We start from the raw sequence: 19,001 nt of genomic DNA on the forward strand, positions 1-19,001 counted from the left end.
ATTGAAATACGTGTCACAGTAGATTTTAAGAAATAATGGTATTTACTAAGTAAAACATTTATAATTGTGACGCACTCGCTCACAAACGAAGTCACATCCTCGGAGGACCTCTACTGGACTCCGAGAAGGTGAAGCTCCTACCACCAAGACAGGTCGTGAGTTACATGACTCGTGTAGGTCTTGGCAGTGAGCTGTAATACAGAGGGAAGTCACAATAGACCTAATTTGGTCGCAGTGACATAAAGGATGCAAGATCCCTTGACCAAAAAAAAAAGTAAGACATTTATTAAAATGGATAGATTTTACCACAAAGTGACTGCCGAATAAATTAATGAAAAGACGGATATTTGGATAAATCATGAAAATGTTCTTTTAACATAATGCATAAAATAAAAAATCACAATGTTTGTGCTTCAAATATTGATTATGTTGAATATATTATAAATATCTCATTTTTATATTTATTATTATTATAATATGACATTATTCAATGATACGGATCACGACTGAAGACATAGTAATGGAAAAAGTACGTACATTACGCGTAGATTATACAAATGTTGATGACATGACGGCATCATTAGTTGGCGGTAAGATGATAATGCGATTGGTGATATTTTCACGATTTCGTACTTAAATAAAAATAACGAACCCGTTTAGATCTGGTGAAATTGTTTTATAAAAAGTAGGATGAAACTTGAAAAAAACTTTATAAATTCAATTATAGATGGCGCCGAAGTAGCATGCACGAGATGTTTTCAATTGAAGCATGAATATAACTTCCAAAATTTGAGTAGTGTGGTTATCAATCATGGGTAGAATGGTGAATGAATGGTGTATATATCAATAGCACGCTACACACTAGAGTTTCAACTAAGTTTTTTTCATTATTTTTAAACTTATATTATGTCTGGGAATTGACAGGTCGTAAGCTCTGTAAATGCCTAGACTTCCCTAACTTTCTTCTTCTATATTGAGATATCAATAATAAATACTAATACTACTACCATCACACCGTTTGGTGAGAGGATGGAACGTCACACTCTTCTGTCCTGACATAAACTACCGGCTTCTTTCACAATCATTTATTTAGTCATACATGCCCTCCGATCACGAGGATTTTTGGCACCACCAGATTTTAGGTTCTGATTGATCTGATCGTGCTAAGTCTTATTCGGCCGTCTTCGTTCATTTGCCACATATACATTCTTAGTCATTCTCTCGTTATCAATTCGCTCCACATGTCCCTACCACCTTTAAGAACTCTTCTTAATCTTTTTAACCATGCCTAGTTCCTTCCTTTCTAATATCTTCGTTTTTAATTCTGTTATACAATGATCAATTTGAATTTTAAAAACCAAATTGAATTTTCTATAAATTCTATAATTTATATTTTAAGCAATAACTTTGTGATTTTCCATTCTTTAATTAAAATGTAACTTTGTTTTCAAATTACTGTAAATTTTCCATTATATAATAATTATTCCATTTTACAATTAAAATGTAACTTGGTTTTAAAATCACTATTGATCAAAGTCATTTTAAAACAAAATAACACTTTAATTATTCCACAAATTCGTATCAAGGAGCCCATATCAACGACGTTCACTCTGCATTCATTCTTCCTTTGCCAATGAATGTTAATTTATCATATTATTTTTTGATATCTCATCAAAGATGAATAAGAATATGGAAGTCTGGGCATTTACGGGGCTTACGACCGTCATAGGCTGGTTTGAGTGATCACTTTACACACGTGTAACATTCACCAATTCTACCCATTATGGACAACCACACCACTCAAATTCTTGGAAGTTCTATATATATGAACCAATTTAGAAACCTTGTTCATGAATCACTAGAACTTCGCTACAGACATCTATTGGTGAGATGTAAAGAAACTTTTTATTAAGCACAAACTCTTATATTAGTATGTGAGATCCGAATTCTGGATTATAATCACACACATGAGAAACGCCAGAAAATACCATTTTCATTTTTATTATGCCCAGACTTCCATATTCTTCTTCATCTTTGATGAGATATCAAAAAATAATATGAAAATAACTCCTGTAATTGGAGATAATCCAGATTTTGTGAACAAGTATTTGGACACACTCAAAATGTTGTAAATAAATTATCTGGTCAAATTATAAGCTTAATAATAAAAATGAAAATGGTATTTTCTGGCGTTTCTCATGTGTGTGATTATAATCCAGGATTCGGATCTCACATACTAATATAAGAGTTTCTGCTTAGTAAAAAGCTTCTTTACATCTCACCAATAGATGTCTCTAGTGAAGTTCTAGTGATTCATGAACAAGGTTTCTAAATTGGTTCATATATATAGAACTTCCAAGAATTTGAGTGGTGTGGTTGTCCATAATGGGTAGAATTGGTGAATGTTACACGTGTGTAAAGTGATCACTCAAACCAGCCTATGACGGTCGTAAGCCCCGTAAATGCCCAGACTTCCATATTCTTCTTCATCTTTGATGAGATATCAAAAAATAATATGAAAATAACTCCTGTAATTGGAGATAATCCAGATTTTGTGAACAAGTATTTGGACACACTCAAAATGTTGTAAGTTAATTTATCATATTAGTTGTCTGTAGGGTATACTTATAAACAAATTTAAAATAATTATCATAGCAAGGGAGTTTAACCTCACGTGGTTTCTCTAATGGTTTCTCACGCATATCTTGACATTTCATGTCACTTAGAAGATTACACTTATCCGTCATTAATATACCATTAAATATATCCATGGAACTGTACGTACAAATAATCGAGTTCGGTGCATTTATCACGTTTTCGCTTTAAGAAAAAGTTCAAGAGTCAAAAATCAAAATGAGTAAATGTGACTTGAATAAGCTAATTTGCATTAGCTTATTGAATTTTTAATTAAATTCTAGTTTGTAAAAATATCGGACTTACGGTCAAAGGTAAGATTTTTTCTTAAATGTTTTTCGCAGATAATTTACATTTAGGATTTTTTACGGAGTGTGTGGAAGTTTTGGGTAAGGGAATGTAATTTATTAATAATAATAATAAATACCTTACCGCACCCCAATGGTGCATAGGGCACCGCTTCATATAAACGCAGTGTTATCTCGATCGATTACACATGAAGGAAATGTGATCAGCCCTCCACTTCAGGTACCAGTCCAGTGTAATATTGAATAAATATTAGAGTGAAAAAATCACTTATATTTATTAAACCCCCTAGGAATCGAACCCGGGACCTCCAGAACGGTAGCCGAGCATGCTGAACATTACACTACGGAGGCGGTAATTTATTATGAGTAATTTAATGTTTTTGATGTTTTAAAATTTAATAAACCCTGATGATATAAAGGTTCTTGTCGAAACTGGTAGGTTACAATGTACTAATAATAAAAAAAGTTGTCAAAACAAAGTTGTTTAATTTTACAAAGGTGAGATTATTTGACCGAGCATTTACATTTATTATTCAGATAAGTGTGATAGTATCTGTCAAGAGGCACGCTGTCCGCCATGAGCAATGTTTAATACTGCGTGAGTGGGTGTTGCCATTGCGGTCATATGTTTACAAATATTTATGAATTGTTTTTGATTAGTAATTAAATTAGATTCATCTCATGCTTTTAATTGTCTTTCTTTTTTGTTATTGTTTATTATGGTAGTTTATTGAGTGTGTCTAAATACTGGTTCACAAATTTAGGTTCTCTGGACTTAGGAGTTATTTTTTTTACATATGTTTGACATCTCATCATAGATGAAGAAGAGTCTGGATGTTTATGTACATACATCCAAAAAAGGGACTCCGCTAAATAAAATCTTTCTCAATCCAATACAGATGGCTGTTGTGAACTCATATTTACTGTTTCATGACATTGGCCATATATCTAGGAGCACCAACAATTCGAGTAAATGTGTTGTCAATCATGGATAAAATGGTGAATATTGCACGTGTGATCACTTAACAAGCCTATGACAGGTTATAATACCAAGACTTCCTTGGCTAACTACATCTAGTTTAGTTCAAATAAGACCCACACATATATATATATAAATATATATATATATATATATATATTTATATATATATATATATATATATATATATATATATATATATATATATATATTTATTTATGTATATATATATATATATATATATATATATATATATATATATATATATATATGTATATATATATATATATATATTATATATATATATATATATATATATATATATATATATATATATATTTATATATATATATATATATATATATATATATATATATATTATAATATATATATATATATATATATATATATATATATATATATATATATATATATATTTATATATATATATATATATATATATATATATATATATATATATATATATATATATATATATATATATATATATATATATATATATATATATATATATATGGGTCTAATTTGAACTAAACTAGTTAGTTCAAATTAGAGATTAAATTAGTTTTCATTTCTTGTTAGACTTTTCTTTGTGTAGGTGGTACTCGGTGAATTTATTGCTATGTTAACTTTCAACAGTTAAGAAAAAATAGGCGTTCCTGCAATGAATATTAAAAAGATTGTCATAAAAGATTTGGAAATTAATATTCGAGATACAATTAAAAAAGTAAATTATAAAAATACAAAGTGAAATTTTATGGTATCAGATGAACATAAATCAATATCATATTAAAAAGTATAGTGGTCTTAGTTATCTCACATTTAATATAATATAAACAATTTTGTTTTCTAGGTTTGGTCAAGTAAAGAAAATGAATGGTGCTTTCATTTCCGACCCCTATTTATCATTTGATATCGATAAACGTTTATTTTAAATCCATTTAATTATTATTTGTTAACTACTTCTATTAACAAATGGTAATAACTCAATTTTCAATTAAACAAGACATTAGTAATCAAACAATTTGTTTAATATATATGCATATTTTATGCGTTTGATTTAAAAATATATATATAAAGTAGCGAAATATGGTATTCTAATACGTACATATATTGTAAGCTTTATTGGTTGCTGTCGAGATAAAATAAAAATATTATCAAACGCCAAAAATATACACCAATTCATTTATAACTTGTTTGTGAACTAAAAAAGTACTGCATTCATTTAAATTCTGATAAAGTAAAGGTATTTAAAAAAATATTATTACTGTTAGTCATATAAAGACATATATTGTATCATGTTGAGAGATGTAATAAACCATCATAGACGAAGATACTCTGTGCTATTAAATACAGGTACATTATAAATAAACCTATCTTTTAAAAAACAAAACATTATTAAAAAATCAGATAAATAAATAACTAATCATAATAATAATTTATTTTGAAGAAATAAAATGACTTTTAAAAACGTCATTTTATTTTTAAATAAAATGACTATTAAAAACCAACTAGTTTCGGCAACAGCCTGCAGCCCTCTTCAGGGTTTGTTTTTATGACTTTTTCATTATTGCTTTTTCATTAATTTTTTATTAGTCATGAAACAAAACCTGAAGAAAGCAACAGGTTGTTGCCGAAACTAGTTGGTTTTTAATAAAAATGTGAGTAAAAAACAAAGTCATTTTATTTTTCCAAAATAAATTACAACGATCAACAAAGTTAATGCTTTAAATATTCAAAATATAATAACAAAAAATATCATCACATCGCCTCCCGTCAGGGGTAGGCAGAGAGAATAGAACCTAGAACCTAGGAATGAACCACTATTTTTTTTTAATTAAAATTTTATTTGGTAAATGCCACTATCTTAAATTAAAAATGGATAGATTGTACCACAAAGTGACTGCCGAATCAATCAATGAAATTATCGAACCACTACACTACGAAAGGGCATATTTAGGTTGAAAAAACGTAGGTTTTATAATCGTTTTACGTCAAATTACGGTTTGTTCAAAGATTGATGTCGTAGGTACATACGAGTACGTCAAGCTCAGATTGATAAAAGCAGCTCACGTATTTACCTACAGGCGTCAGGAACGGAATATAAATTGGATCATAACCAGCTTAAATTTCTCTTGTTTTTGATGAATATAAAGGTGATTAGGTCACGTTAAGAGTAATACTCTTCCATTAATCATTATTCCACGGGCTTGCAAATCAATCTCTGAACTCGCGTAGCATTTCCGTTTCGTGATACCTTCATTAATCATCGGACAGAGAAATCCATACCCCAGACTTGATTAGTCGTCCATTGTACATAAAATTATTATTCTGAACGATGCTGCGTTTCCTGTATGAATGGTGGTACATATTGCAGAACACCGGAAAAGATGCAATGTTTTATAACCTCTATCCTGACCTTTGTGTTTTTAATTTGAATTAAAAAAAGGAAATCATAACAATACGAAATAGTAATCACAGAAAAAAAGGATGCCTCTTTTACAAGGCATCAGGTTCGCGCGGCCCAGGACGACTGCTGACATTTTGTCGGCATCTCTCGTCCGAACTTCGGATCGTGGACCTATCTTGGGAGGATGCAAGGGAGCTGGCAGCCGAAGGAAAAGCCTGGAGACAGTTTGTGAACTGCATATGCTCCACATAGGGAGCGTATTCAATAACTTATCACGTGAAAAGCTAGCAGTACTTAACGGAGTCCTGGTTCCAACTCAAACCTATGGAAGTGAATAATGGAATTAGTAAGCACCAAATGAAGTCGAAATGCAATTTTCCAGACGAATTATGAAAAGTTACGAAAAACAGCAATTATTAATATTGACAGCTTTTATATAAATTGTTAAAATTGAAAAAAAAAACATCAATTAAACCAAGTTTTATTCCATCTGCCTATTTTGTAAATTCTCTTTTTCTTGTTTTGAAACCCCTGGTACAGCAAAGATATGACAGGTGGGGATGTACGGGTATGATAGAAAAATACATGTTTTCTAAGCATAGAGTACAATAGAACACCTGGAATCGATACAGTATTCCCTTTTCGGCTTCAATTATTCAGATGGAATAATCAATAGCCCGCAACTTAATTTTCTTCAAACCCAGGTAACATTTAACGTTATTGCATTTTTGTTAAAAACATCGTTATTGTATTTAAAAAAAGCTTTTCTTCAAAATAAATAAATAATAATAAAAAAATATAACCATATCCGCTCCCTAGGTGGAGCATATGGAGTCCACAAACTGTATCCAGCCTTTTCTGTCGGCTGCCAGCTCCCTTGCATCCTCCCAAGTCAGATCCGCGTCCCGAAGCTCTGACGAGAACTGCCGACGAATCGTCAGCAGTGGTCGTCCTGGGCTGCGCGAACCTGATGCCTTGTAAAAGAGGCAAGCTTGATTAAGGCTCTCAGGAGGCATGCGGAGTGCATGGCCAAGCCAACTGAATCGCCTTTTCTTGACGACAGTTGTGACCAAGATTTGCTGCGTCCTACGCCTTATCTCTTCATTCCTCACAAAGTCAAACCACCGAACGCCTAAGATTCTCCGCAAACACCTATTCTCAAAGCTTAGTACACGGCTGCTCTGGGCCCTTGTAAGGTGCCATGTTTCACAGCCGTATAAGAGAACAGGAGCAATGCAGGCATTGTATGGGCGGCATTTGGTTTTCACCGAGTATAAATCCGATCTCCAGACAGCCTTCATACTGTTAAATGCGGACCCAGCGAGTCCTAATCGCACTCCCAGTTCCTTTTGAAGGCTGCCATTTTCAGTCAAAATAAATACATGATTTTAAAAATAAAAGAGTAATTGAAAGATAAGGAGTTTAAAAAATGATTAAGAATGTTTATTCGCCTAATTTCAATACATTTTTTTAATTGTGCGCAGCCAATCGCGTACCGGCTATGTATATTTGAGAGTACACGTTTAATGTGCTCAAATCGTGCGATTTAGGAGTCAACTCTAACATCAAACCCATTTCGTTACACTCTCGTTCCAAGCAATCATTTCCGATGTTCACATTTAGGGATAAAAGAAGAGATGATTAATTTGAAACAGATTTTATCGAGAAATTTCCAACACGTTTTTTAATACTTACTCGTAAGTTTAATATACTCTAATTTAATAACAGAGAAGAAATTTACGCGTATTCTACAACCTAAACCATAAATTATTTTTTTATCAGTTCAATTAAATTAAATTAAAAAGCTGTAAATGCCGAATTTATTTATAAGACGTAGAGCCAGTGGGTACCAAATACACATTTTTTCGTATAAAAGTTGTGAGTTAAAAGCTTTATTCTTGATTTCGGTTGTCGGTATTTTTTTTATCCATTTTTAGCATGGAGTCGTATCCCTCAGACAAATGTGCGGCAAGACATGATAATGTTCGAATCGTGAAATAAGGAAATAATGCAAAGCTGAGATAAGCATTATCGATAAAATTAAAGAAAGGTGTGTTGATATGGTTTGGACATGTGTCACAAAAGAGTGACGAAAGAACGGTAAAAAAATTATGAAGCGAATGCAATGAATGGAATGAAAACCATTAAGATTTCCAGGAGTGATCAGGTCTTTAAGAACAGTGTCCGTCGATGGTTGCTTAGCATAGGGACAAGGAAGGGAAAAGGTAGGAAGTGAATTAATTAAAGTCCAGGTGTAATGAAAAACCTTTAAAGTGAAAATTATTTTTGTATCTCCTGTGTATTATGTTTATAATCTAATAGTTAAAAAAAATATTATTAAAAAATAAAAAAATTAAATAAAATTGTATTAACATGTTAGTATTCGGCTCAACACAGGCCATGCCTAAAGAGCCGTAATACGTATAATAAATTATATATGAAATAAATATGTATCATTTAATGTATCTATATATTATGAAAAAAAATGTAGTTTGAAAAAGACGCCGAAGAAGACCGAGAAAAAATGGTCAAAGTCAGGTGTGTCAGATACTGAAAATTGGTCAGGTCAGGAGTTGAAATAACTGGCGGTCATAAATGAGGAGATACATGAATGTGGATGAGGCATAGAAAGTTTTCAAAGACAGTGGTGTGGCGTTCTATTCTCTTTGCCTAACCCTACGGAGTAATGGCGTGATGGATAATTGGGTAAGTTAGTTATTTTTAGCTTTCTTTTACAAGTTATTTAGATTTATACAATGTTATCAGTCATAAAACCAGAAACAAAGAGGATCTCAAAGGTTATCAGAATCACCCCAATATCAATATTTCACGGTTAATAGGTTACTTTAGTGACATTCAGGGTTACCTTTACCATTTTTATATTTATTTAGTTATAAAATTAATATAAAAAAAATATTCATTTAAATAACAAAAACTATCATTGATTTGATATTGGCAGTATATTACCTACATAATTGCTCCTGTAAAAAGTTTGACCATGTAACCAAAAATTTATACAAGAAAGTAATTTATCTCATTCTCTCCCCGTATACTAATTGATAATCAATAACCTTATTATATTACCATATGTCTGTACGTCATGTGCTTAAATTCGATATAAACGCAAACTATTTGGTTATATTTAACGACATTGCCAAGAAGAAATTTTAATAAAAACAATATTTCTGCACTTTCTCCTTGATTTCGTTTGTTGGGAAAACTTCCTTATTTGTTAAAGTAATTTCTATTCATATTTTTTTTCGATATTTGACGTTTATAGTTTGAAAATGTTAAATATGTGCTTATACATATATACTAAAAATTGCAAATATTTATTGCACAGTTTTCGTAATGTCGAAGCTAAGTGACATGATCGGAATCTTTTTTTTTGTTGCTATGCGAAAAATTAATATTCAATCGCTTTTGTAGAATGAATGAAAAAATCCAGAAGATTTTTTGACATTCAAAAGGTCAAAAAATTTTCATATATTGAGTGTCCAAATTTTTATTTACAAATTCTAGGTCGGAGATATATTTTATATTTTTTTATTGATAGAATGAAAAAGAATTTTCAGACTTCCATTTTCCCTTCGTATAAAAAATGCACGCCAGTCGAGTTATTTATATTGACATCTCAAAAATTTAAGAAGAACATGGAAGACTAGGCATTTAAAGGGCTTACGTCCTGTCAAAGGCTGGGTTAAGTGACCGTTTTATAACGTTCTACATTCACCATTCTGTCAGTGATTGGAATGATGTAGTGTAAGGTGTTCAATCATGGGTAAAATAGTCATTGTTACACGCGTATAAACTGATCAGTTGAACCAGCATATATCAGGTCGTAAGCCCTGTAAACGCCCAAATTCAACTTCATCTTTAATGAGATCATAAAAAAAATCTGTTAAAAAAATTAATGCATTATTTTTGATATTTCAACACAGATGAAGAAGAATGTGGAAGTCTGGGCATTTACAGGGCTTACGACTGTCACCATAGGTTGATTTAAGTGATCACTTTACACACGTGTAACATTCACCGATTCTACCCATGATTGTACACCTTACACTTTATCATTACTTACATATGTACATATGGTAATTACTATGTGGATAAACCAAGTCGTTCATGAGTTACTAAAAACTGTTGAATGCCCAGACTTCCATAGTCCTCTTCATCTACCGTGCAAAAATAATAACCGGAGGTATATAAGAAGGACCTACATAATCCTACATATTTTAAAATTATTTTTTATATGCTAAGATATCAATCGAGAGCCTCGAAAGATGTCTAGAGGAAGACCAAAAAATTCATGGATGCTGCAAAGAAAAAACATGGTTTAAGAACATGGCCTAGGTGACGTTGTCCATGACCGAAGAACCTACAACCTGAGGACGAAGAGAGCTGACCGCAGCAGTCTACAAAGACGATAAGTTGGGATGTAGCCAGGAAGAAGAAGATGTTGAGATATCAACAAAAATCTGTTAAAATAACATTGTGGCAGTGGGCAGTAACTCAGTGTTCAGTAAGTCATGAACGACCATAATTATGTGCACACGTAGGTAGGTACTGTATGTCGGCAGTCTGTAACGGAACATGCCACACGCTGCAGATGCGAGACGAAAGAATGTATCGGGCTGTGCGGTGAAAGTTATCGAGGTACTTTTATTTATCATTCGGCTGTATATTTGCAAAAACTCTTCACTTACGCGGACTTTCGGTTTACGACTGCGCGCATTGGGCCGGGACAGTTTATTAATGATAACTTGGCGTTATGCAATTATCGGTTCAAGCGTCCATGATATTTAAATAATTTCAAATTAGCGTTTTTAATTAGGCAGTATCAAGTTTTAAACTATTTAAACATATTACGTACATTAGTCACATGTATTATGTATATTCCGGACGATAATTTATGTATGGCGCCATTTTCGTAAAAAACTACCTCGCGGGCGCTTCTAGTATAGGATTCTATAGAGTATAAACATCCATTTAATAATTTTTATGTATAATATATAGATAAACATAAACAATAAATAAAAAGTGATAGTCGCTCTCCGAGCACAAGAGCTAAGTTTACTTATTGGAGAGAAAAGCGTTATTTATTTTAAGATTGTAATGTGGAAAATCAAGAAAAAGAATCTAATAAAAAAAAACTAACTTCTGGGTGACGCAAAATTAATCATCTTACCGGGAGGTGTTATAATGTTTGCAATTGGCGTCGTACGTCAATCATACTTGACATTTGTAAACTAGATAGCTACAGTATGCAAATAAATTTTAGATGGCTAAAAGTTAGTCTTCCGATTTTGTTTTTAAATATCTTTTTTATTAAAAAAAAATTGATTAATGCAAATCTGTATTTATACTATTACACTTTTTTTGTAAATAAATATATCATAGCCGTCAAGTTGCTGCGGCCAGTATTGATACACAATTGTGCCGGTTTTATCAAATTGTTTATATACTGCAGCTGTCTAGTTTACAAAGGTTAAATATGATTGACGTATGACACAATTTGATAAAATTATCACATCTTTCGATAGGGTGTTTAATTTTACGCCACCCTGTATATTATTTCTAGCCTACAAAAATGGCAGCTGATATCGATGAGGTTTGAAATATTACTTTATTAATAGACAAAAGTTTCATTATGTTTAAAACTAAAAGTGCGTAAACATACTTCAAGTTTTTTTTACGTAAAGATTAAGTATGCATAAAAAATAACAATTTTATTCCAGTACCTACTCAAAACGTATTTTTTGTGGAGTTATCGTTAGTGTTTCTCTGGTTAAACGATTGAAATTACACGCAATATAATACGCGGACGTAGATATGTATGCATAATTAAAATAAAACAGAAGATAATATCATAATTTTCAAAGAAACATATGCTCACGGTGGATGAACAACTTTTATTGATTACTTTTTGTATTGTTAGCTGTGAAATTTAATGTTTTTTATTGCGATAACAATGTTTGATACTAATTACCTTTGAATACATAGTCTGAATTTATACAATTAGATGAAATAAAATTAAGTTGTAAAAATGAAAAGATAGCAGATAGTTAGTAATTCGTACTGTGATGACGTTAATTGATGTTTTTAACGTGTTAATAAGAACATTTGTGTTATAAATCTAACGCCAAATTTAATGGTTACTAAGAATAAATTATATTTATGTGCAAGAAATTCAAATAAAATATGAAAATGAATCAAGAAAAAATAATACAGGGTAGTGTATTGGGTATTGACGCTTTTTCAAGATCAGATTTCAACGTATAAATACAAAAAACATATAAACAGAATAAGAACGAACATATAAATATAATGTCAGAAGACAAACTTCCACGTATCGCCCTCCAAACCAACCCTGAAGGCCGCAGACCCCAGGCAGACCTCCGAAAAGATGGAAAGACAGCTGGGAGTCGACATCCCAAGAGCGACGTACGGAGGCACAAACAGATCCCTAGGATCTACAAAAAGAAGAAGAAGATTTCAACGTTAATATCTCAACAGTGACTTAGAGGATAATAATGGGTTTACACAACCCATCGTTGTCTGGTTTAACTGATCACTTTATGTATGTAACATTCAGTATTCCACACATTATAAACATATATATATATATATATATATATATATATATATATATATATATATATATATATATATATATATATACATATATATATATATATATACATATATATATATATATATATATATATATATATATATATATATATATATATATATATATATATATATATATATATATATATATATATATATATATATATATATATATATATATATATATATATATATATATTCTTTCCGAATTATTTCTAACCATGGAAAAGTTCCAATGATTAAGGAAACTCTTGTTTTTATACCAATTGAGTGGTATAAAAACAAGTGTTTCCTTAATCATTGTAACATGTCTTACCACAAAGTTATGGCGAAATAAATATAAATAAAACATAGAAAAACACATTGCTTATTTTAATTATTAATTTAACACATCGCATTCAAGTTAAAAAATACTTTGTAAGTATTTTTAACTTGAAAGCGATGTTTTAAATTTTCTACTCCCCTCAATAGTTTTTCAAGCACAGTTTATACTTGTTATAGAAAAGGTCGACTTTCTTTATTATTATAGGTACATACAAGTTAAACCTACATTCCCTACGCAATGAATTGTAATTATAAGCTTGATTCGTTTTGTCTGATGGAAATTTGAAGATTAGTTATAATAATAACCTTATTTTAATTGAACGATTATGGCTTAACTCAAAGTTAATTGACGAGATAATAGCTATTCTTATTTGCTTGTAAATAATGCATAGGTATATATATATATATATATATATATATATATATATATATATATATATATATATATATATATATATATATACATATATATATATATATTTATATATATATATGTATATATATATATATATATAAATGTATACATATATATATATATATATATATATATATATATATATATATATATATATATATATATATATATATAATTAATATACGATATACTTTTTTTTATGAAAATCTGTATCGATCTAACCTATATTTTGAGTGTGTCCAAACTTTCATACACAAATTTAAATTCATTCATAGATAAAGAAGAATATGGTGGTTTGGGTTTTTGCAGGGCTTACGATTTTACGTACATTTCATGAAGGTTTCTGTTTATAAATAAACCAATTTCAACCCCAGATGTATTTAACGAAGTAACATGCAGTTGATATTTTCAATTACAGAACACATACATTTCCGAAAATTTGAGTAATGTAACCATGCGTAAAATGGTGAATGTAACACATTTTATAAAGTGATTACATAAACCAGCCAACGATAGGCTCAAAGCCCTGTAATTGTCTTGATTTTTATATTTTTCTTCATCTCCGTTAACATAACAAAATAATTTGATTTTACGTACGTATACCAGTATGATTAAAATGTTTTACATTTCCACGACTGTTATATGTTATTGATAAAAATAATAAATTTGGATAACTTATATAACGCCATTTTCGTAAAATACTACCTCAAGGGCGCTTCACTGTGAATGAATTGGGGAAAATATTATGGTGGAAATGATTTAGCAAACAAATGTGTTTTTAGTTTTTTTCTAAAGATCATCATCTCACTCTCACTATTTCTAACCATCGGTGGAAGAGCATTCCACGCAATCGGTCCCGCAACAGCAAAGTCACGCTCGCCAAATTTAGTGCGCTGGTTGCGAGCTGCTAATTGATTATTATACAATGCTATGGATCAGTTATTCCTGATTCTGTATTATTTATGGACGTAGAAGCGCCCTTAAAGCCGTTTCATGCATTAAAAAAAAAAAAAAACAAAAAATTTAATCGAGTGTAATTTTTTTAAAAAGAAATTTGATTGATTGTATTAATTATAACAGTGTAGGGATAACAGTGCATCGAACTCGTGTTTTTAGGTTAGTATTGTAGTTTTACTTTTTCTCATACACCTTTCACAATTTTCTTAAGCCTCGAATTGATTAATTACTCAGTCAAACACTATTTATTATTTTGGAAAAAATAAAAAAAGGCATGAAAGTAATACACATTTTAATAACGCATGAAAATAAAACATATTTTTGTTTTTTAAATTTACATGTGAAATAAAGCTAGAATAAATTACAGATTACAGTGTACATATAGATTAGCGAATGAACACAAAATCTGCAAAATACATTTAACATACATATGTAGTAACAGTTAACATGTAAAAAGACGCAACAAAACCATCAATTCAGGTACATCATATTTTGTTATATTGATGTTATCGGTGTTTGAAACATTGCTCATAACTTAAAAAAAAACTATTTAAAAAAACTGATTCGTGTGTCGATTAATTATGTATCGCATTTGTAGTAGGAGACTGACGAATTAAATTTTTATTTTATTAAGGTTACCCTTTGTAATCGATACATTATACAGTAGTTTGTAATCTAGGTACAGTAATGCAATGTATTTTGACCATAAATAAAATGTGGTTTGTAGTTTTCATTTTTAATTGCTGGTCAAGGTAGCATAGTCTAGCTATTTAATCAAACTTTGCATTGGTTACTGCATTACGAAGGTTAAAAACGCAGCAAAAATCTATTGGTGTTTTTATTGATAGTCTGAGATACTGTTACTTTATTTTCTGTTGGTTTAAGGAATTTTAATAATACTTTAAACATAAGTTTTACTTAGTAAATACCATTATTTCTTAAAATCTATTATGACACGTGTTTCGATGCGTCCCGTATCATTTTCATAAAATTCAACGATCGCTTATTATTACAAAATTAATTTAAACAGAAATTAGTTGAAAAACTAGACTTATTTCCGTATGTGCGAATGCGAATAAAAGGTATTTCGAAATTAACTTTCAGTTTTGCCGAAGCATTTAAGTATCTTTTTAAATCAGCTTCTTCGTTGAGCCCATATCTTTTCAAGACAACATTCAATATCCAATTAAGGAAAGGTTTCTCATTCACGCTGTTATCGCAATTTGTCGCTATTGTCACAATTCAATCAACGAAAAAAGGCGTGTTAATACATAGAGGAAAAATTCTTTTGAATTTTAATTAGCAAGATATTTTGTTGAATTGATAAATATTTTCACAGATGTGTGAAAACGTAAAGTACAAATAAAAAAACAGAGAAAGCATGTTATTTTAGTAAATATATACGATATATGTATACTTAAAAGTTGAAGATTAACAAAAGGCTTTAATATTTTTTCCTTTGAAAATATTTCCATCGTAAATCTTTATCTTTGAGTTCCATAGTAGTTTTATAACAGTTTATATCGCATTTTAAGAAAAATACTATATATGTATGCTATCACCAACGAACGACAACCCACTTTAATTTTTTTTTAAATATATTAATTTTTAAAACATACCATATTACAAACATAAGTCACATATCGCTCACTCCTTTCAAGAACGTCATAAATCAAAAAAACTTGATTTCTCAGGAGAACATTTTTAAAGTTTGAAAATATAACACAATGTATTAAAAATAAATATCAAGCCACTTGTTAAATTTTTTACTGTGCAATAGATCTTTTTAGGTGAAACATGAAGGTTTTTTCTCCATCTGAAAATTATTTAGTTCATTTAAAAAAATAATCAAACAACACCTTTTCTTCAAAATGCAAAAACAACACTTTTTGCCCTGTAGCGGGTAAATATTGAGTTAAAAATATGCCTCTTTTGCTGGGATATAGTACATTTTCTGGGCATTCCGAAAACATGCACAACTGAAAATAGATGATTTTCGATTTATGACGTTCTTGAAAGGAGTGAGCGATATATAATATTCCCGATGAGTAATTTCCATTACTTATTTTGGGATAAAGGTTAACAAGACTGAAACACAAATAAGAAAGTAAAAAAAAATATCAAACAAAACTAACACAGGGCAAAATGTAAAATTTAAAAATGCAACCGATTTTTTTAAGGGATCAGACCGCGATATCTCTATTTTAAAAGGCTTATTTTAAATTAAACACACTAAACAGAATATATTAAAATGGATTATTAGTAAATATATGTGTTTTCCATTAAACCTTACTAGCTACAATAAAGCGTGGCCAGGTGCAGCTTATTAAATATAAAGATAAATAATAATTTATTATACTTGGACAAGTTTATATTTCCAATACCATTTATTGATTTTCTTTACCTAGATAATAATATGATACCTATGGGTAATTTCAACTTGCAGTTTCTCGTAGAAGCTGCGTTACATTTCTAGAATTATGATTAACTTGGTTACAAATGTTCCCATTTGGAGTAATATAGTATGCAACCGTAAATAAACGGACATTGCTTATAATTTATATCTCTGGCTGTACTCGGCCACGCGTCGCTGTGGCTTAGTCTGGTTAAATAAAAAAGAAAGAAAATAAAAGCATGAATTTCTAATATGCCTATGCAATGAAAATATTTTAAATCTATGAAACAAAAATGCAATCCAACACGAACATTATTCATGTCCACCATGAACAATTTTGAGTATTGCTCGTGTTTCTGTTACGTCCAATAAATGGCACTGCCGTTGAGGTCAAAGGAGCTAGTGTGTATATATGTATATATATATATATATATATATATATATATATATATATATATATATATATATATATACATATATATATATATATATATGTATATATATATATATATATATATATATATATATATATATATATATATATATTTATATATATATATGTATATATATAGATAAATATATATAAATATATATATATATATATATATGTATAGATATATATGTATATATATATATATATATATATATATATATATATATATATATATATATATATATATATATATATATATATATATATATATATATATATATATATTTATATATATATATATATATATATATATATATATATATATATATATATATATATATATATATATATATATATATATATATATATATATATATATATATATATATATAAATATAATATATTATATACATATAAACATAATATACATATTAACATACCAGGGGCGTGCCTTCCACATAGGTAGAAAAGCTGTGCTTATCCTAACTTATCCGTGTGACATACCCTACCTTACTAAGTAGTACCTAGCTTACCTTACTACCTACCTCTACTACTAACCGTAGTAAGTACATATCTACGAATGTGTTCTTATTTCTTCATTTGTACTAAAACTGATATTGAATTACTGCGCGAACCCCTTATAATTAAGAATTTCTCGATGCAATCGTATTTACTCGTACAAGTCATGCAAGCAATTCATTATTCCTGACACCATGATTTTTTAAACGAAAGTATTCTTTAATGTGTACTTTGTACTTCTGTGTTAATAAATTTAAGGTAAATTTTCTCAACTGGTTTACAACGAAATACTGTAAATAAAAAGAAGTAATTGATGGGTGCTTAACATTATTTAACAGACGCTGGATGAGCCCGTTATTCTTTGTTATCTTATATTACCTGGTACAATATAACACCAGCTCATGTAATACGTTTTCCCTTCCTTTTAAGGTTTAGTAATCATTAAGTCACAACTTAATTTTCTCTAAATCCTGGTAACATTTTGCGTACGTATTTTTTTTCTTAAAACACCGTCTTTGGGTGGGGTAAATAAGATATTCTTCGAAATAATTATATGCTTTTTAAAAGAAAGAGTTATTGAAAACCAAAGAGTTGAATTTTTTTTTTAAAATATCGTAGTCATACAGGAGAAAGTGACCAAGTGCATTTTTTTATAAAAACGTGAACATTGACTATTTGATATCTTACTAGCTTAATATTCCCCTGGAAAAAATCTCAAAGGATTTTAAACTTGGAAGTATAATATATTAACTTGTTTAAAATGACTAACTGCATTGGTGTTTATTTTCTTGCCAAGCAAAAGTGACTTAAATGGCCCGCCTGAACATTTTTCGCTTTGTAAGTTGGTCACTTTCTCCTGTACGACTACGATATGTATATTTAAAAAAAAACAGAAAATCCCAAAATACATTTAAAAAAATCGAGGGTGAACTGACATGTGACCTCTCCGGTGGTCTCCGGTTGAATGAATTCT

General features: G+C 29.7%; 1 protein-coding gene across 1 annotated transcript in view; it reads left to right on the forward strand.

Annotated features, from left to right (window-relative positions):
* The window catches only part of LOC148308275 (multicopper oxidase 3-like), a 62,062-nt gene that overhangs the window by 12,911 nt on the left and 30,150 nt on the right, over nt 1–19,001 (forward strand). The gene's annotated exons all lie outside the window — the stretch shown is intronic.

This window comes from Brachycentrus maculatus, unplaced genomic scaffold (assembly GCF_059751285.1).
Source record: "Brachycentrus maculatus isolate JH-2025_06_01 unplaced genomic scaffold, ASM5975128v1 h1tg000172l, whole genome shotgun sequence".
Classification (NCBI taxonomy): domain Eukaryota; kingdom Metazoa; phylum Arthropoda; class Insecta; order Trichoptera; family Brachycentridae; genus Brachycentrus; species Brachycentrus maculatus.